Here is a 14014-nt window from a genome sequence, read left to right as displayed (position 1 = left end):
TCCCAGCTCTTGCGGCAGTGGGTGCCCCGTCGATGGTGGACCCCCAGGGTCCGGACGTCCTTGGCGATGGCACGCCAAATCCCGATTTTCTGATGGGCGCTGACCTATGTGACACGTACAGGGAGAGAGAAATACAAAGTTCAAATTTGTCTGCGTTATCGTTGGGAGTGGCCCCCCACCCCCCAGCCCTGCCATGTGGCCCCCCGCCCCCCAGCCCTGCAATGTGGCCCCCTGCCCCCCAGCCCTGCCAGGTGGCCCCCTGCCCCCCAGCCCTGCCATGTGGCCCCCCCACCCCCCAGCCCTGCCATGTGGCCCCCCAACCCTACCATGTGGCCCCCCGCCCTGCCATGTGTCCCCCCGCCCCCCAGCCCTGCCATGTGGCCCATGCTCTCATCTGTCGTGCGATTCATACCTCATTCGTTCGCCTCCGCACCTTCGTCCATTCACCCCACTCAACCCAGGCAGTGGCCACAAATCCATCTTGAAATTTACTCACTTGTTGGTCTGGAGGACCGTAGACTAGCGCATACTGGGGGAGGACCCCATCCACAAGTTTTTCCAATTCTTCACCAGTGAAGGCAGGGGCCCTTTCCCCAGTCGCAGCAGCCATTGTCTCTTCCAGACCGAGGTCACAGCAGCACTTGCAGTATAGGTCCTCTCCTGTGGAAGATCAGGTCTCGAGTGATTCATCAGTTATAAAATGGCGGTCACGCCCGTGGCAGTGCGTACCGCGGCGGTGCGTACCGCCACCGCCGGCGCCCTTCGCCATTGGCTCCTGAAACCCATAGACTTCAATGTTAACCAATGCGGCTTCGCGCCGCGGTCTTCGCCCGCCGACCGCCGCGGTGTGTCACGCCAGCGCATTGACCTCACATCCCATTGTCACACTTCACAGGTCAGGCAGCCGCCATTTCGAGGGCCCACATGGCTTAATTTCTACTGCGTCACACAGGCCTAGGCCTTGCATAGCCACTCATACAAGCCATTCAATGTATACACAATCATTTACTGTGCAAACTGTGGCCACGTACCTGTGGGTTGTTTGACTCTGTGCTCCATGTTGTCCTTCTTAGGCACCGTCCGCTGGGTTTGGCGAAGAGAAGGAGGAATGTCCCCGTGTACAGACCGCTGGTGGACCTGTCGACAATGGAAGAACGCCACGTTATACTGACATACCGGCTTGACCGTGCCGCTATACATGAACTGTGTGCCCAGCTGGAGGCAAACCTGATGTCCCCCATCCGCCAACCCACAGGAATTCCCCCTCTGGTGCAGATGCTGTCAGTACTCCATTTTTTGGCAAGTGGGTCATTTCAGTCAACAGTGGCCATTTCTTCCGGGATGTCCCAGCCTATGTTTTCCAAGGTGTTATCCAGAGTGTTGTCTGCCCTGATGAAATACATGAGGAGCTACATAGTTTTCCCTGAGGTGGGCGAATTGGCTACAGTGAAGGGTGATTTCTATGCCCTTGGACATATTCCCAACGTCATTGGTGCCATTGATGGGACCCATGTGGCTTTGGTTCCCCCCCGAGAAAGTGAACAGGTGTACAGGAACAGAAAAAGTTACCATTCTATGAACGTCCAGGTGGTGTGTTTGGCCGACCAGTACATCTCGCATGTAAATGCCAAGTTCCCTGGTGCAGTGCATGACGCCTACATCCTAAGGAATAGCAGCATCCCTTACGTGATGGAACAGCTAGAGAGACACCGTGTATGGCTATTGGGGGACTCTGGTTACCCCAACCTGTCGTGGCTACTGACCCCAGTGAGGAATCCCCAGACCAGGGCAGAGGAACGGTACAATGAGGCACATGGGCGTACTAGGAGGGTGATCGAACGCACCTTTGGCCTCCTGAAGGCCAGGTTTAGGTGCCTGCATATGACAGGTGGATCCCTGATGTACTCACCAAAGAAGGTGTGTCATATCATCGTGGCCTGCTGTATGCTTCACAACCTGGCTTTGCGACGCCAGGTGCCTTTCCTGCAGGAGGATGGTCCAGATGGTGGTGTTGTGGCAGCGGTGGAACCTGTGGAGAGTGAAGAGGAGGAAGACGACGGGGATGAAACAGACAACAGGGACAGAGTGATAGCACAGTATTTTCAATAACACACAGGTAAAAATTCAAAACGTTCTTTTTACAATTTCTCCTACTCTCCTGCCTCTCTACTGCCTGTCTATTTGCCCCAATGTATGATGACTGAGTAGTGGCTTTTCCCTTCCAATTACAGATCTGTGGCCCCCACTGCGTGTCCTCTGCTTCGTTTCCCCATGGACTACAGCTGTGTGGCAGCGGTTTGTTGGCATCACTATGTACATAAACATTTTTGCACTGTCATGTCTAATACATAATTTAGAAATCACAGCCAGACTCCTGATCGTTTTGTGCAATAATTGTGTTTATTGAAGTGCTCAGAATGGGATGGGTGGTTTCAATTGGGTGGGGGCTATGGTGAAGGAATGTCCATGGCAGAGTCCAGAGTTACAGTCACACAGGTGTATTGTCCGTAGGCCTGTGGAGAGATGGAGCAGGGGCAGTTTAAGGATGGACAGGGTGACAATGTGGGACAGTGGGATGACATCAGGTGGTATCCTTTGCTGGCGGGGGTCTTGACATCCTACTCTGTCTTCTTACGTGATCTCAGGGCCCTCTTGCGGGGTGGTTCTTCTCCTGCAGGAGGTGGGGTTCTGGTGGGCTGCTGTTGTGCGGGGGCCTCCTGTCCACTAGCGCCGGCGGAGGTGGTTGGCAGTTCTTGGTCGAGGCTAGTGGCAGGGGCCCTTTGTTGTTCGAGAGTGTCCGTCCTGGTGTTGAGGATATCTTTCAGCAGCCCTACCATGGTGGCCAGGGTGGAGTTGATGGCTCTGATGTCCTCCCTGAACCCCCTATACTGTTCCTCCTGCAGTACCTGGATCTCCTGGAACCTGGCCAGTACCGTCGCCATCGTCTCCTGGGAGCGGTTGTATGCTCCCATGATGGTGGTGAGGGCCTCGTGGAGAGTGGGTTCCCTGGGCCCGTCCCCCCCCTGTCGCACAGCTGCCCTCCCAGTTCCCGTGTGTTCCTGGGCCTCTGTCCCCTGGACGGTGTGCCCACTGCCACTGCCCCCAGGTCCCTGTTGTTGTTGGGGTGTTGGGTTATCCTGGGTGCCCTGTAGTGGTGGACACACCGCTGATTGACGCGTCCTGGAGACAGAGGCATGGGCCCGCTGGGTGGGAGCTGTGCTGGTGTTCCCAGTGGGGTTTGGGTCTGTTGTGGCTGTCTGAGGGGAACCGACTGTCCAGAGGTCCCCGATGGTCCGGGCTGGTCATCAGGCTCCAGGTCGACAGAGCTGCTGTCATCGCTGATGGCCTCTTGGGGGGGGTGGTATGGAGATTTCTGGACCCTCCTGGGCGGTGTGGTGGCGTTCGGGTCCTGCAGGGGTATAGAGGTATGGTTATTGTTTCCGTGTGTGCCATATCGGTGAATGTGTGGGTTCCCGTGTACCCCAGTGCTGGCATTCCTGTGTGGGGGCTTTAGTGAGGGTGGCTTGTGGGGGAGATGTGTATGTGCATTGGGCATGCTTTGGTGATGGGTGTCCATGCTTAGTGGACGCATGCAGGGCTAGGTGTTGGGATGGGTGGGTTGTGATGGTGAGACATTTGCAGGGAGTAGGTGTGCTGGGGGTGGGGGTGAGGGTGGGGGTATGAGTTGGCATGCAGGTGGGGTGGGGGGGAAGAAGTATTGAAGATTCAACTTACCAGAGTCCATTCCTCCGCCAACTCCTGCGAGGCCGTCAGGATGCAGGATGTGCAAGACTTGCTCCTCCCATGCTGTAAATTCTGGGGGTTGAGGTGGGGGTCCGCCGCCAGTCTTGTTCACGGCGATGTTATGCCTGGATACCATGGAACGCACCTTCCCCCGTAGGTCGTTCCATCGCTTCCTGATGTCGTCCCTATTTCTGGGGTGCTGTCCCACAGCGTTGACCCTGTCGACTATCCTTTGCCATAGCTCCATCTTCCGGGCAATGCTGGTGTGCTGGACCTGTGTGCCGAACAGCTGGGGCTCCACACGAACGATTTCCTCCACCATGACCCTGAGTTCTTCATCAGAGAAGCGGGGGTGTCTTTGTGGTGCCATGGAGGGGTGTGTATGTTGGGTGGGGTGGGGTGTGTGTTGTTTGGTGCTTGGAGATTGTGTGGGTGATGTTGTGATGTGCCTCTGTGTGATGGTCTACTCTACTCTATGCAGTGGTGTCTCTCTGTGTCCTAGTATCGAAATTTTGGTCGTAGGGGTTTGTGGGAGATGTGGGTGCGTGTTTTATATTGTATTGTGTGTGTGGGAGTGGTGTGTGTATGTGTATCTGGTGTGTGAAATTCAAATGGGCCAATGTTGCTGGGTTTTGTTCGTTTGTGGGTATTCTGACCGCGGCGGTGTGTACCGCCAATGGAATACCGCGGTTGAAAGACCGCCGCGTGGATTCGTGGGTCAGAATGGCATGGGCGTATTTCTGTTGGCGTGACGGTGGAGGTTTGGTCATCTCCACTTTTCCGCCGAACGCTGGTATGGCGGCCTTTTGTGGATGTTGGGTTTTTGGCGGTTTGGCTGTTGCGGGTCAGAATGACGTGGCGGTTAACCGCGACCGCGGCGGGATTATGGCGGACTTCTGACCGGCGGTAAGCGCCTTTTACCGCCGAGGTCAGAATGACCACCTTTGTCTTGCACAGTAAGGGGGTTATTCCAACTTCGGAGGAGGTGGTAATCCGTCCAAAAAGTGACGGTAAAGTGACGGATATACCACCAGCCGTATTACGAGTCCATTATATCCTATGGAACTCGTAATACGGCTGGTGGTATATCTGTCACTTTTGGGACAGATTACCACCTCCTCCGAAGTTGGAATAACCCCCTAAGTCTCTTCCCAGTAGGGATACCGGACTCAAATCCCAGACTACAAATTTATGTAGTCCCTGGAAGTTGCCGATCTCAACCTGTACTGGATCTGTAATCGGATTTGTCAGGTACTGGTTTGCTACTCCGACCACCCTTATAGTACGCCCCGAAAGTGGTAATTTCGGTACCTCTGCACTTCTGACTGTAGAGCGTGTAGCTCCGGTATCGACCAAGAATGAAACCTTGTGACCCATTACTTTTCCTTCGACATAGGGTCCCCTCTGATCTACCTCTAGGGTCACTGCAAGCCTGCACTCTTCGTTATCTGAGCTGTCATCCGACCATTCCTCATTCCACGCAATGGGAATTGCTGAACTGTATTATTTTGACTCATCACTTGACCTGTGACCTGTTGAGGAAGCATCACCTGTTGCTGTCCCATTGGAGACATTGGTAATTGCATTTGCTGTCTAGGTACCATGGGAACCTGCTGTTGTACTTGCTGCATTTGTGCTGGCTGAACACGCGGCATTTGCATTTGCTGCATGGGCTGTAACCCCTGCATCTTTACCATGTTATTTTGGAAGTTCGGGTTTTGATTTCTCAGATTTGGACCTCTTACCTTTTGCAATGTACCGATATTAGTGCTTTGTTGAACGACACCATCCTGCACCATATTCAGGCATTCCCGTTTCCAGTGCCCCACGCCCCCGCACGCGTGACATGGTGACATCGTTTTCATCCCCTGCACGTCATTTTGAACCACAACCGTATTCAAGTCTGGACCGCGATTCACAAACCCTCGACCTCTTGGTTGCGCCTGAAACACACCATTTACTTGCGGTTGCTGCTGTATCATCTGTTGCACTCCATTTCCCTGTATTCCTGCCTGAGCAGCCCTTATCTGCATCACCATCACTTTCTCCTTCAACTTTTTCTGCTTCAACTCAATTTCATCACTACAGTATTTCGCATACTGCAACACCTCATTAATCGGCTTTGCTTGCCAACAAATCAAATGATTCTTAATCATCTGGCTGACCTCTGGTCTCAGCCCTTCAACGAATCTGAACACGAGATGATTCATGTCTTTCGGCTCAATGGTCTCAGTACCACTGTAATGTTTGAATGCCTTTAACAACCTTTCAGAGTAAGCATGAATTGATTCCTTAACCTCCTGTGAGGTCCGGTCGATTTTCTGCCAATCAGTCACCTTCGGCAATACTTTCTGCTTCAAAAACTCAATCACTTTATGATAGTACTTCATCACCTCCTCAGAGGGAGCTCCGGTCACCTTATCCCTTGCCGGCTCCTTCGTCGGCCAGTCTACCCCTCTCTTGCACACAAGCCACAAATCAGGCAGAACAATGATCTCAAACAAAGTATTCAAGTCTTCCCAGAGACACTTTGCAAGTTTCACAAACCTGTCTGTTTGTTGATACCGCTGGATCGGTTTCTCCCTCAATCTGGGATAATCATTTGTAAAATATGGGATGTCTCCTCTGGACCACGGCACATGAACTAAAGCTCCACCAGCTGTTTCTCCCATAGGTAGTATTTTTACTGATTCCGTGTCGGGTGAAGCTTTGGCCTGACTCGACCCCGGACTGTCGCTCATCTCCTTGTTTCTTTTCTTTGCCCATCTGCCTTCCCATTTTTCCAATGCACCCCAAATTTGCGCACTCTGCAGTATTTCTCTTAGATGCGCTTTCATTCCGGCAGACCTCATGTGCTCAAAGTCTTTTACGTCAAAGTCTAACCTGTAGCTTCTTTTCAAATGTTTAGTGTTCTCAATGTCAATGTTGTATTTGTCTGCTAGATTCGCCAGTCTCTGATGCACCTTGCCTACCTCTTTGGTAATCTTAGGGCACAGGTATCTCAGCTCTGCTTCCGTATACGACTCTAGTCTGTTTACCCCCATTGTTCCGTCCACCAGTTCAGCAGCTTCCACCCCCAATCTTACAAAGTTCAGGTACTCATCTTTCCCTGTCTTTTCCGGTTCAACTGCCGTCACTGTGGTCTTTTGTGAAGCATAGGTCTTCTCTAACCACTCGTTCAACTGTTGTACTGTAAAACCTTGCAATGAAATGTTCCCTGCATGCATCCTTGGTGATTGTGAAACATTCATACTTATTGTCTGTGGGGTTAGCAGACCTAATCCTGCCTGTCGCATTGCCTCTAATGGCGCTTCAACCGGGCTAAGGTCTATCAAGGACCTCGGTTTTTCAATTGCCTGTTCTCCTGGGGCTATTAACTGGGGAGTTCCTATGGACCCTCCTTTTATTGCATCTTGGGTCATTACTCCCTGATCACATATGCCAGATTTACCTTGTGCATACAATAGCACTGGCAGACCAACAGTAATTGGTAACGATATTGCGGCAAGTGTCTGACCTGGTCCCAGACTTCGTGGAGCAGTAACTCCATAGGTCTGTTCTAATGTAGCCGGGACAGGTACTAATGGCGGACCTGCTACCGGGTTATATCCTGGTATCAGTTGTGGTTGCGGCTGGGACAGCAATTGCGGGGTTGACTCAATCGGCACTAACCTCGATTTCGGATATATCGGGTCTGGCGGCACTATCAGATTTGTAGTAGTCTCGAGGACTGGGACGTCTGGATAGATTCTCTGTATCTGCGGTGGAGGTTGCAACTGTATCTGCATGTCTGGCGCGGTGGGTACACTGACACCATTCTGTATCAAAGCCGTATTACTAGTCTGTACCGTATCAGTAACTCCCTTCTCCTGCGTCTGGTTCCCAGGACCCACGCTAGTGCTTGGAACATTGTCGCTCACCGCATAAGGTTGCGGGCGATCATGTAATAATCGATCCATGAACTCTTCATCGTCTGAATCGTCTTCCTCTTCCCAAGGTCTCTTAGTTTCCTTAGGCTTGTTAGAATCTTTGTCTGTTTTACTGATGGCTTTCTTTCCCTGTGTCTCTTCTCCCTGTGTAATTGCTGGGAACAATTTCAATCCATCAACTATTCCCCGTCTCCACATTTTGTTCTCATTATCCCACCTAGCTTCTGCATAAGACTTTTCTGCCCTTTTTAGTCTTCTTTGGAATCTTTCTTATCTATGTTTAAGGGCCATTAAATCCCAAATCGCTAAAGCCTCATACTGAGCTGGCCTCGGAGGTGGTTTTTGTGTACTTAACATCCACCTTAAATTTTCTAACACCTTTGGATTGAATGTCCCATGTTCTGGGAATGCTAAACATCCCTCCTTCTCTTTTAATTTGTGCCACTGTTTCATCCATAAACAAGGCGTGACACCTATTTCATCAATAACTATGTAAGCTGGAGTACCCTCAGGCGGTGTAGGCTCCCCATCAGTCGCCATAATGTATGCGTCTCCTTTCAGAGCGCTCTTAAATGCCTTGACAAAATTCATCTTTGCGCTTTCTCTTATTTATATTTAATCAGAAAGTGACTTTAATTCCCAGGGCACTCTTCACTCACCTTTCTCAACCTATTGCCCCTCACGGACGGCAGCCAATCCGTGCGCGACCCCTCTCGATAACTGACCTATCTCAGCACGGCACCACTGACGTCACACTCACACACAGCAGCTGACAAAGTCTTGCGGCTCGTCCGCCCCTCACTGAATTCACACAAACTAATGCAAAAATTACTGCGAGCACTGTAATATCACACAAATCTGCCGGTTTACTACAGGAAGGGTAACACATTCGCTTCAGAACTTTACAGAGATTTCACTTGAAGCCTCGGCCGCTACTCTCTCCTTCTCAATTCCCGCATACGCAAATAGAATTCGACCCGCAAATCCTACTCTCGACTTGTCAATGGTTCGTCCTAGTGCACTTTAGAACTTGCCAAATCTCCATTGAAGGTTTCACACATACATTTCGACTCAAACTCGACTTGTCCATCACGCCCGATTGACCTATTAAACCGCACAGATTACAACATAAACCCAAGTGTCTCCTACACTTGTCAATATACTCCGGAGTCTTAGACCACGACGGGTCCGTACAAAACAACCAACCACGTGGATAATTTTGAGCACAAAGCGCCACACTCATATGAAGTACGCCAACTTCACTACTCTCATACTGTGGAGTACGCCCACTCCTTCTAAGACAACATTTACCTGGCCTAAATACGCAGATTTCACAATCACCTGCAAAAAGGCATAAGCTGAGCAAGCGCAAAACCCTATACCACACACGCTATGATGCCGAGAACATTCCCAACTCACTTAGGCAGGCTCCGGTATCCCGGGAAAGTCATGGTGAATTTAGAAACACATCATACCTCCAATTTGCAATATCACAGGAAAAAAATAAATAAATTTAAACAACGATTCTCCGTCCCAGGGCCCCAAAGGGCCAAACCGTCGCTCTGCTACCAGAACTGCTAACGCGTCCCTTGATGATAATTTATTTCACATCAGGACTCGTTTTAGGCCAATGAATCTTTTGACCCAGTTGAGAGACACCGTAGGACGAGATAACTAATCAATATGTCAATCAATACATCAATAATGTCGTCAATATTTATCACAACAATACATTTCACTTTAGTCAAAGTCATTAATCAATTCAATTAACGCTACCATGACCTTTCAGTCATGAATAACCACAACAGTTAATAGAATTTTATGAATTTTTATTCCCTATTAATTAAAATTCTAACATCAAATGCGTTAATCTCAAAACCAAGAAACACAATAGCATAGTCACGATATGGCAGCTTTGATAAGATTTCAATAAGGCAAGAATCACGAACATTAGAATATAACACGGCGTGAACATAGAACAAGTTTAGCAGAGTGTCATTATCACGTCAGTTCAACATAGCATAATGTCAGTCATTTGTCTATTTGCGTCAATTTGGTGAACACCTGTCCTAACCATTGATTGGCATTAGCATGTTGGGCCTCATGCAAAACAATTTGGAACACCAATTTGGAAAACATCTAACTAAGGTCTCTGTCAAAAGCAAGCAGTTGGTAGCTAGAAAGGAAAGGCAAACAGACAAATTACAATTGCATTGTCATAATTACCCTCCAAGGATTGGGTCAGCTCACAGGCTCAGTCTTCGTCTTCAGGACATCAATCAAATCGCCATCAGTCAGGACTCAACTAAAGGGCAAAAGGCACTTCCCTCATAAGGAGGAAAAGTGTAAATGGGCAGTCTATGGGTGAGGATTGGTTTTCAATAAGTCTCAAATCACCAAACAGAGTGACAGAGTTTCTGGATAAAATCAATAGCATTCCCTACCTAATTCTCTTGACCTCCCTGTGACATGGGTTTTTATCTCTTTTTCGTAGTACATTCTCCCAAAATTCTATTGGACATCTTCTATACCCCACTATCTTTAGCCTATTAAATTTGACATTAGGTAATTCTAATCTTCACCCCATATTGGTTTACAGATCTTTGATTGGTCTTCGCAATTGACGTCTTTAGAGGTGGCACGTTCGGTGTGACTTCATATTTTGGCATTTCTTGGCACATCTTTTGGTCAGCAGTTCCATTGTATTCACCGGTCTTAATGACCTTGTAAATTACATTAATCTACACTTGTTTCAATTCATTTATGACATTTAATCCATGGCACAAGAGATGCGACTAGGAACGGATTTAACATGGTTACATTTATCTTCCAAGTTTGAAGAAAAAGAACATTTGCGGGGTCATGGCCCCTTGTGAGTCAGCACACTGAAAAATAGAAAAATGCGTTTAATATGAGAGGCAGGCAGCTAAACTGCAGCTCACGCTAACTTAAGGCCTATGAGGATTTTCAATACAGATTTAATAATGCAAATGTTAATATAAGCTTAATTGAACATAACATAAACTTTTCATTATTAGTTTGCGTATACATTGGTGGCCACTCTTAGTGGTCACTACTCAGGTGCACGTTTAAGCAAAATTGTTATTATTATAGTTTCTATGTGGCATCATCACACATTGATATATAAACATTTCATGTTAATATAGATTATATAAGCTACGCTCTCTCACTAGCATAGACCCCATTCGACCTAATGAAAAAACAATTCACTTTCTGAACCAGGGTCCAATATAAAGGGGCCTAGTTTCCATAAAATACTATTCAATGGCCACTTTAAAGTGCCACCAAAGGTATGCAGTGCAATGTAATGCTCAAGGCCTCATCCGTAAGGTGCAAGTAACATGCTGAGCAGGAGTAGTCTGTTCCTCATGAAATATGACAACACAGAGTGCCAAGCAAGGGATGCTTTTATAGGCTCTTAGGATTAAAGACTTCCCTGCAAAACAAGCAGTAAAGATATATTATGGTAGAACGGCTTTACGTTGCCAACGAAGACCAGAACGCTGTGCAAAAGGGCAATAAAGTGCAGAATAGTGTTCAAAGGTCACCTTTAGTACCTCTCCTGCATTCCTTTTTAGTTTCCTCTAACTCCCTCTTTTGGAGTTTGAGTCTTATAGCTTCTCCTCATTTACTTTGCTACTCGCAGAGAGTCTGATTGCTTGAAGTATTTTTCGTATTCCCAGTTCTTCCCGGAGATATTACTCTATAATCAGTTCCAGTTGGTCTTGGATCAATTTACGTTTTGTCTTTCCAGTTTTGCTGTCTAGGTTACTCCCATGACATTCTTAAATCTGATTCGATTGCTTTTGTGTCAGTTTTCTCTCTCATTCACTGAATAATCTATTAGCAGCAAAAAAGGCTTATGATCACTGCTAAATCAACACCCTGTTTCCAATGTTTTGCTTAGGTGAATATCTTCGGACCTATTTCAGCATAATCAATACATAGAAGATGTCCACATGTTATAGAAGGCGTGGTTGGCTCTCTGGTAATTCTCCATTCCTCCACTCATGATAGTCATATTAATGCCTGCTTAAGCTGCAACTAGTTTTGATTACTTTTTTGCAGGTTGTCCGCACTCGCTCTGGGATGCCCAACCTCTTTCACCTGCTGGAATTCATCAAGAGTGTCTTTAGACACTATTTTAACATTTATGTCCCCTAGTAGCAGCATAAGAGTCGCTGGAAACTTTGAGCTGATTTTGTCAGTTACAAGAACAAGATTTTTTTATAAATGTTGTTGGTCTTCACAGTGCTTAATTTGTAAATAAAAACGTGCAGGTGCCCAGAGCCCTCCTCTAAAACACGCGGCTGCTGCAATTAAATGTGCGAGCACGGAATACTGAGGCAGTGATAGAGCGTTCCGACCTAATAAATTACCTGTATTTGGACGCTCTTGGGTCGATGAATCTTTTGACCAAGTGGGGCTCTCTTCACCCGAGATTAGTCAATTTAATCAAATCAACAATCAATAACGAACATAAGCAATGCCCTGACCAACATAACACTTCACAATTAATCCAGAAAACATTTCGGCGAACCATGACCTTCCGGCCATGAATAACCACACCAGTTTATTCAAAGTTAATGAATTTATTTCCCTATATTAACAAAGCTAGCACAATATAAATGTGTCTCAACACCAAATGATATATGTAAATGAACATTAATAGCTGTCCATAACGGCGAAAAAGATGCAATCTATGCAGCATTTGAATAACAATGCATTCGATAATAGCAATGCAAACCACTAAAACTATAATCTGTAATGGGCTAATTGCATACATTAGTCAGCATAACAAGGTCTCAAATTGCATCGTGCGACAGATGAATCCTCATCTAACCTCAAATTAGCATCTGCATGTGGGACTTCATGCAAAAACAATTTAGCAACATTGATTTAGAAAACTCCTAACTAGGGCTCTTATCAAAAATCAGCAGTTGGTTACCTAAAAGAAACACAGTGCAATTGTACAATTTCCTTTCATATTTACCAAATTCAATCAGCATTCAAGGAAGTCTTCGTCTCACAGGTACCGGTTTCGGCATGGGACGGGGGCAAAGGGGCAGGGTGGACGGGGCAATTGCCTCACAGCGGCAAGATAAAAGGACAAAACTATTACTTCATGCAAAGGGGCAAATCGAAGTTAAAGTCTCTAGGGCGAGATTTACTTAAAGTCTCTTTCTCTCGATTAGAGAAAGCATCAAGGTCTCATTCAAAATGGCGTCGAACATCAATTGGCATCGTAGAAGATGGCAAAATGACGAAGTCGGCAAGATGGGCCATAATGTCTGCAATGTCCTGCCAATGGCGGGTAATGGCTAATGGCGCATGGCTAATAATGGCGTGTAATGGCTGGTAATGGCAAATGGCTCATGGCAAATGGCTGCTTTCTTCTTGTGCACCAGGTTTAAATAGACAACAGTTCAAATCCAGTAAGGTCTTCCATTGGTGAGTTCATAGGTTGGCTTCAAATTGTCCAATCAAAAACTACAATTCACAAGCTTCTACCTAGGCATACATTATCCTTGGAGTCGGGAACGTAAGTTGCAACATATTTTACCAATTAACTCACTTTCAGAGCGTCCATTGTCTGCACCTGCAGATTGACCTTGGAGCAAAGAAGAAGATGCCAGGCTGGCACGAAACCTTAAAGATAAGCATGTGAACCGATCTCACTGGAAAAGTACAGCTTCAAGCAAGAATACATGTTTTATTAGCACATTAGAAAAACACGAGCATCTAGACCGTGAGACAAGGCAACTAGGCCAAAGCCTCCACCAAAGTTATGCTAAGTTAAAACATTTCAAACAAGCAAATCATGGCACACGTTTACGATTATGTCAGATTAGTACAATTCTAATACATCACGTTATATAAAGCACGCTTATAAATGTTGGCGAACTACTCTGAGGGCACATTTGTCCCCGTACAATCTTTATTAGTTCGGTTAAAGTCACACTTGATTATTGCAGCACTACGTTTATGCGCTAATAAATGTAAAACCTTCGTTTCTGCGTCATCAATCCCTCCTCTGATGACTATTTGTCATCACACAAAACTATTCCCACAAATTTTATTCCATTAAAATTCTGTCAGTTCTCTCTGCCTTTCAGTTCCCCTTGTTCTTGCCTTGTATTCTTCTGCCATTCTTTTCATCATTTTCTCTTCCTTCCTTCTCTTAATTCTTGCCATGATCATTAGTATTCCCCTCTTTATTCCCCAAATCCCAAAGATGCAAATTAGTACTATTAGTATTCCCTGTATTATTTTTAGTAATATTCCATTCCAAATGCCACCAAGCCAATTTCCCACTGAAG

This window comes from Pleurodeles waltl, chromosome 7, assembly GCF_031143425.1.
Source record: "Pleurodeles waltl isolate 20211129_DDA chromosome 7, aPleWal1.hap1.20221129, whole genome shotgun sequence".
NCBI classification, from domain to species: Eukaryota; Metazoa; Chordata; class Amphibia; order Caudata; family Salamandridae; genus Pleurodeles; species Pleurodeles waltl.
This window is presented reverse-complemented; position numbering follows the sequence as displayed.